This window comes from Colobus angolensis, unplaced genomic scaffold (genome assembly GCF_000951035.1).
Source record: "Colobus angolensis palliatus isolate OR3802 unplaced genomic scaffold, Cang.pa_1.0 Scaffold68, whole genome shotgun sequence".
Lineage (NCBI taxonomy): Eukaryota > Metazoa > Chordata > Mammalia > Primates > Cercopithecidae > Colobus > Colobus angolensis.
In genome coordinates this window covers 1972465-1978339 of record NW_012120487.1, presented here as the reverse complement: position 1 = coordinate 1978339, position 5875 = coordinate 1972465, and the positions used below count along the sequence as shown (strand labels likewise).

The 5875-nt window shown below is 45.2% G+C and overlaps 1 protein-coding gene across 2 annotated transcripts in view; it reads left to right on the top strand.

Moving 5' to 3' along the window:
* Positions 1-5875, top strand: part of AGBL4 (ATP/GTP binding protein-like 4) — a 1493990-nt gene that overhangs the window by 937806 nt on the left and 550309 nt on the right. The gene's annotated exons all lie outside the window — the stretch shown is intronic.

Genomic DNA, 5875 nt, shown 5'->3' with positions numbered 1-5875 from the left:
ATCTAATTAAACTAAAAAGCTTCTGCACAGCAAAAGAAGCTACCATCGGAGTGAACAGGCAACCTACAGAATGGGAGAAAATTTTTGCGATCTATTCATCTGACAAAGGGCTAATATCCAGAATCTACAAAGAACCTAAACAAATTTACAAGAAAAAAACTAACAACCCCATCAAAAAGTGGGCAAAGGGTATGAATAGACACTTTTCAAAAGAAGACATTTATGCAGCCAACAAACTTATGAAAAAATGCTCATCATCACTGGTCATCAGAGAAATGCAAATCAAAACCACAATGAGATACCATCTCATGCCAGTTAGAATGGCTATTATTAAAAAGTCAGGAAACAACAGATGCTGGAGAGGATGTAGAGAAATGGGAATGCTTTTACAGTGTTGGTGGGAGTGTGAATTCATTCAACCATTGTGGAAGACACCGTGGTGACTCCTCAAGTGTCTGGAACTAGAAATGCCATTTGACCCAGCAATCCCATTACTGGGTATATACCCAAAGGATTATAAATCATTCTGCTCTAAAGACACAGGCACACATATGTTTATTGCAGCACTGTTCACAATAGCAAAGTCTTGGAACCAACCCAAATGCCCATCAATCATAGACTGTATAAAGAAAATGTGGCACATATATACCGTGGAATACTATGCAGCCATAGAAAAGGATGAGTTCATGTCCTTTGCAGAGACATGGATGAAACTGGAACCCGACATTCTCAGCAAAGTAATACAAGAAGAGAAAACCAAATACCACATGTTCTTACTCATAAGTGGGAGTTGAACAATGAGAACACATGGACACTGGGAGGGGAACATCACACATTGGGGCCTGTTGTGGGGTGGCAGTATGGGGGAGGGATAGCTTTAGGAGCAATACCTAATGTAAATGACAAGTTGATAGGTGCAGCAAGCTAACATGGCACATGTATACCTATGTAACAAACCTGCACGATGTGCACATGTACCCCGTAACTTAAAGTGTAATAAAAAAATAAAAAATAAAGTTATATTTCTAAAACTTAAAAAAGGAAATGAGCCATTATTTGGTAGATACTATTACTATAAAAATCATTGCTACTAGTCTTATCTACCTTTAAATCTACTACCTGCCTTCCTGAGTGTCCTGCCTACAAATGCAAGGTTCTAATCACCGTTTAATTCATCTACTTAATTTACACATTGTACCAGGAACTTGTAGGTACTGAGTGCCTCCCTCAAGAAGCTTATGCTATGTTCTCACTCATCGGTGGGAACTGAACAATGAGATCACTTGGACTCGGGAAGGGGAACATCACACACTGGGGCCTGTTGGGGCTATGGGAGTCTGGGGGAGGGATAGCCTTAGGAGAAACATGTAAATGATGAGTTGATGGGTGCAACAAACCAACATGGCACATGTATACCTATGTATCACCTGCATATGGTGCACATGCACCTTACAACTTAAAGTATAATAATAAAAAATTAAAAATAAATTGAGCCTATGGAGGAAAAAAAAGAAGTCTGTGCTCTAGTGTGGAGAGAAACAATTTCAAATGGTGACAAGTGCTGTGAAGAAAATAAAAGGGATTGAGAGAAGTGATTTCAATCAGAGGTCTAATTTAAATTAAGTGGTCAGGAAAGAATCCTTTGTGTAGGTGGCATCTGAGATGAGATCTGAAAGAAGAGAAGGCATTGAGGAAGAATGTTCAAAAGAGAGAACAGTAAATGGAAAGGCCATAGAATAGGAATAAACTTGGCGTATTACAAGAACAGAAAGAATGCCAGTGGGCTACAGCAGAGCAAGCAAGAGCGAGAAAAGTATAAGATGAAGTAGGTAGAGGTCATGTCCTGAGACTAACCTGTTTGTTTAGGTGCAATGGGAAGGCACTGGAAGGTTTTAAGCAGGTATGTGAAAAGATCTGATATTACCTTAAAAAAAATCCTTTCTTTAAACAATATGCATAATCTTTGCTCCATCTTCCCATGCTTTTCTCTCTGCTTAGAAATTCCTTTAGCATCTCATCATTCTTTGGTGAGCTCTTAATCATCTATTCCTTGAGGCCCAACTCAAGTGGGTCTGCTGACACCTGACCCTCCTGCCCAATGCATAATTTCTCTGTGGACACACTTCTATCACAGCACTTAGAATACTTCTTATAGTGGTCAGGATGCCTGTATTTCTTGTTAGACTGAATTTCTCTTGGTGAGGTAGGAGGGGTGGGACTGTGTCTTGTTCATCTCAGAATCTCCACTACTTAGAAGGATGTTGGTGCAGAGAAGATGCTGAATGTGTTGCCTGAATTTAGCATTATCCATATACAGCTGCTTTGAGTTGGAAAATAGAAAATTAACTAAATTTGGAAATTAGAGATAGCCAGGTGGGGTATACTACTCTCATAGGTAGGGTTCCAGGTCTCTTCTCCAGGCTGCATCTCTGGGCTGCTGTACATTCAAAGGCACCTTTGATCAACTGAGGCTTTGCTGCTCCCAGGGACATAGATCCTGGTATAGCTACATTCTGACTGATTTTCAAGTAAAGAGAGATGTAATTTCTGATTAAAACTTAGCCAGAAAGTGCAGAGTTTTCACCACTTCCACACCCTTTCTCAAAATATGCATTCACAATACTGAAAATTCATTTTCAGCCAAGTTGGAGGCCTTGGGTTGGACTGGGACTATTTTTATTTTTATTTTTTTTCTGAGACAAGTCTTTGCTGTGTTGCCCAGGCTGGAGTGCAGTAGCACGATCATAGCTCATGGCACGATCAAACTCCTGACCTCAAGTGATCCACCCGCCTCAGCCTCCTAAAGTGCGGGGATTACAGGTGTGAACCACTGCGCCCGGCCTTATTATTTTTTTTCTGAGACAAAGTTTTGCTGTGTTGCCCAGGCTGGAGTGCAGTAGCACGATCATAGCTCATGGCACGATCATAGCTCATGGCATGCTCCACTAATTTTTAAACTTTTTGCAGAGATGGGGGTCTCACTCTGTAGCCCAGGCTGGTCTCAAATTCCTGGGATCAAGTGAGCCTCCCACCTCTGCCTCCCAAAGTGCTGGGATTACAAGCGTGAGCCACCGGATTGTGCCTGGCTGGGAGTTCCATTCAGACAGGGTGGTCAGGGAAAGCCTCTCTGAGGAGATGGCCTGGAGAGGAGGGAGCTGTGCACTCTCTGCAGGAAGGGCGTTGCTGGCAGAGGGAACAGCCAGTGCAAAGGCCCTGAGGCTGGACCATGCCCGAAGCATGTGAGGACCACTGAGGTCAGAGGAGTGAAGAAGAGTGAATGAGGGGGAGTGAGGGGGAGAGTGGGTGGAGGAGAGGGGGAAGAGGAAGCAGAGACAGGACCACCACAGTGAACAGCTTGAATTTTGTTCCAAGGGTGATGGGGACCAGGGGAGAGTAGCGAGCAGAGGAACGATATGGTTTGATTATTTCCATTATTTATTATTGTTATTATTATTCTTATTGAGACCGAGTTTCGCTCTTGTTGCTCAGGCTGGAGTGCAATGGCGCAATCTTGGCTCACTGCAACCTCTGCCTCCCAGGTTCAAACGATTCTCCTGCCTCAGCCTTCCTGAGTAGCTGGGATTACAGGCTTGAGCCACCGCGCCCGGCCGAGACTCCATCTCAAAAAAAAAAAAAAAAGAAAGAAAAAAACCCCACAACCAAATAAAAAATCAAACCAGCCAGAAGCTGGAGGGCAGGTCAGTTCATACAGATGAGAGCCCAGGGGCACAGCAGAGTTCTAGGGACCATAGTAGTAATTTATTGCTGCATAACAAATTATCCCCAAAATAAAGACTTCAAACAATAAACACTTGTTATCTCATAACTACCAGGGGTCAGGAATTTGGGAGTGAGTTTGCTGCATGATCCTGGCTCAGGGAGGTTACAGTCAAGATATCAGCAGGAGCCTGTGGTTGAGGAATCTGCTTCCAAGCTGGCTCCCTCTAGTGACTGTTGGCAGGAGGCCTCAGTTTATCACCACATGGGCTTCTCCACAGCGCTGCTTGAGCTTCCTCACAACATGGCATCTTCCCCCAGAGCACATAACCAAAGAGTGATCAAGGAGGAAGCCACAGTCCCCTTTAAGCCCTAGCCTCAGAATTACACACCATCATTTCCACCACATTCTAGCACCAGGAGCCCAGGGGTGCAGAGCAGGGTGGGAAAAGGTGGAGGGAGGAATTCAAGGGACAAAGCAACTCAATACTGGACTTGTCCAAGGTTAAGTAGCCTGCAAGCTGCAGAGTGGGGATTTGGACCTTCGTGGTCTGACTCCAGACCCTGTCCTGTTGCCTAATTCCTCTAAGTTTAGTGAACCACGTTTTTGCATGGCATCAGGTCCTGGGTGGAAGCTCTGGTCCTTCTGTCCAGAGAAATCTGTACATACATGGAGATTTACCAACACTTCTAAGGAGTCCCCCCAGCTAAGCACTTCTCCACCATTCCTTTGTCCTCATTTCCCTGATGAAGGTAACTGAGACCCAAACCCAGTCTCTATTCCACTGTCTGAGGCCTTAGGGACCTTGAAACCGGTTCTCTTCCTGTTGAGTGCCAAAGCTGGGCTCTGTACTCTGTTGGCAGCCAGGAGGAAAGATGGAAGAGGGTGGAAGGACCAAGAGCCATGAAGTCTTGTGCCCTTCTTGCCAGGTTGGTGTCCAGGATCTGAGTCCACTTTGAGATGAGGAGATGCCACAATCACCAGCAGCTCCTTCTCTGCATCCATCTTGAGGGGCCTCTGTCCTCTCCCTGCCTACTCTCCCTGGCTCAGCCCATAAATTCATAGCTTCCATCCATTCATGCACCCTTCCATCTACCCATCACCCATCTACCCATGTGTCCACTTACCTGCCTACCTGTCACCCATTCATTCACCCATCTACTCATCCACCTACCCACCCACACATCCATCATCCACCCATCCTCTCATCCAGCCACACTTCCATCCATCTACCCATCCATCCATCCATCCACCCACCCATCTATCCATCCCACCCATCTACCCTTTCATCCATCCATTCACACACTCATCCATTCTTCCATCCATCCATCCACCCATCCACCCATCAATCCATCAATTCATCCATCCATCCATCCATCCACTCACCCATCCACCCATCAATCCATCAATTCATCCATCCATCCATCCACCCACCCATCAATTCATCCATCCATCCATCCATCCACCCATCCATCCATCCATCCACCCATTCATCTATCACTCACTCATCCACCCATCCATCCATTCATTCACCCATATACTCATTGCCTACCCACCCACCCACACATTATGCATCCATCCGTTCTCCCATTCAGCCATACACCCATCCATTCACCCACACATCCATCCATCTACCATTCATCCATCAAGTCACTCACTTATCTAACCACCCACCCATATATCCATCCATCTGTTCACCCATTTGCCCTTTAATCCATCCATCCATCCACTCACCCATCCATCCACTCACCCATCCATCCATTCATCCATCTATCCATTACCCATCCACCCACTTGTCTATCCATTCATCTGTCCACCCATCTACCCTTCCATCCATCCATTCATTCATCACTCACTCTTCCACCCATCCATCTATTAATTCATGTATACATCCATCCACCTATCTATCCTCCCATTCACCCACACATCCATGCACCCATCTACACTTCTTTCCATCCATCCAACAAATTTTTATCAAGTACCTAGTATTTACTGCACACTATGCTAAACTCCCATCACCAGTTCTGCGACTGGTCACCTCCTGAGTGACTCCTGTGGCCATCCCCCAGTCCCCATCCCCCTAGACCCAGCGGGGCTCAAACTGGCTATGGGACATCCCCCATTTTTTTTTTTTTTTTTTTTTTTTGAGATAGAGTC